We start from the raw sequence: 1,825 nt of genomic DNA on the forward strand, positions 1-1,825 counted from the left end.
GGTCAGCATGAATTTAGTCAGGCAATGGAAGTAACCCCCTGGATACATGCCCTATTTCGAGCTCTGCATGTCTGTAGCTAAAAGGTTGGGCAGGCTTGAATCACACAGGAGGGTGGAGGTTGGAGGTGACCTCTGGAGATCATCTTGTCCAACCCCCTGCTCCAGCAGGTCACCCACAGCAGGGTGCCCAGGACCATGTCCAGGCAGGTTTGGAATCTCTCCAGAGAAGGAGACTCCACAACCTCTCTGGGCAGCCTGCTCCAGGGCTCTGGCAGCCTCACAAGATGAATCTTTTTCCTTGCGTTCAGATGGAACCTCCTGAGTTCCAGTTTGTGCCTGTTGCCCCATATCCTGTCACTGGGCATCACTGACAAGAGTCTGGCCCCAGCCTCTTGCCCCCTACCCTTTAGCTCTTGATCGGCATTGATCAGATCCCTGCTGAGTCTTCTCTTTTCCAGCGCAGTGATGCTGTGGGTCCTTTGTAGTCTCCACTGGACTCTCTCCAGTAACTTGTTGTCTATCCTGAACTGGGGAGCCTAGAACTGGACCTAGTACTCCAGACATGGCCTCATTAGGGCATAGTGGAATAGGGAGAAGAACCTTCTTTAACCTGTTTGCCACACTGCTTTGTGCACCCAGGTGTCCCTGAAAACATGGTCAGAAGAATAGTTTGAACTCTTGTCAGTTGCACTAAATTAATTGATTCCCCCAACTAAAGATCTGGCCTCAGTTGTTCATCATGTGACCAGTTCTTAAGAGATAATGGCGCTACATTCTTTGTACCTTTTTTCTTTTTGAAACAGAGAAGTTGTATGTCATGTAATAGTGTCTCAACATACAGATCTTTTTGGAGAAACTGCCTGTGGTATTTTGCAGCACAGCCAAACTGGTGAGGCAAGTGCTTTTGTGACAGTGATTGCAATATGGAAGAGATTTTCTTTTCACCTAGGGTCAGTTCTGAGAATCAGCAATGGATTTAATTTACTTTGATTCTCTCCTACTTCCTAGTGTACACTTTTCTTCGCAAGACTTTTAAACAAGTCGGTTCAGTGCCTGAGATCAGTTCCCATCCTGTGGGGATGGAGGGAGTGGGAGGTTGTAGTTTTCCTCTAAGAGTCTCTCTCCTCTGTGACAATTGGCAGAACTGCAGAGCCCTGCATAGTCCACATGGTTTGTCTGTTAGCATTTACTTCATTTTAAATCCTCCGTGCGTTGTCTAGACATTTGGTAGTACACAGTGTGACTGTGAGATCTTTGCCAATGTTTTCTGCGCAAACTGGATCCTCGTTATTGCATCTGGTTTTCAGCATTTTAAGGTCCATGGCTTGGGCCTGTGCATATGTATTATTTGGGTAATCATGTTTATGCTCTAGGCCATAAAGCATCTTTGAGCTTTAAATGTTTTATTTTTTTGCTGTTTTCTGCAACATTACTTCTCATTATGGGGAGATATTTATATTTAACTTAAATTTTCAAAACTGTATGCCTTGTTCTAGATTTTTGTTCTTAAGTTGCCCATATTCCATAAGCCAGGTGGACCTTACATGCCCTGGATCATGCAGCTGTGCACCAGTGTTTGCTTCACTTTGTACTTGCCCCCTGCTTTAATCCAGAGCAAACTTCATGCATAGATAAATTCTTCTCCTAATATAGCCCAGCTTGCTCAGTTCTCAAAACATCAGTGAGAGGGTCCTGTTGGTTTTCAACATGGGTTGGTTATAGTCTGATGGTATTTGTGTATTCCTGAGAGGTAGATTTTGTAACAGTAGGCTGTGAACAGCTAATGGGTAGGCAGGCACCTCAAGCCCCACGTTGGGCGCCAATT

This window comes from Merops nubicus, unplaced genomic scaffold (assembly GCF_000691845.1).
Source record: "Merops nubicus isolate BGI_N331 unplaced genomic scaffold, ASM69184v1 scaffold9759, whole genome shotgun sequence".
Classification (NCBI taxonomy): domain Eukaryota; kingdom Metazoa; phylum Chordata; class Aves; order Coraciiformes; family Meropidae; genus Merops; species Merops nubicus.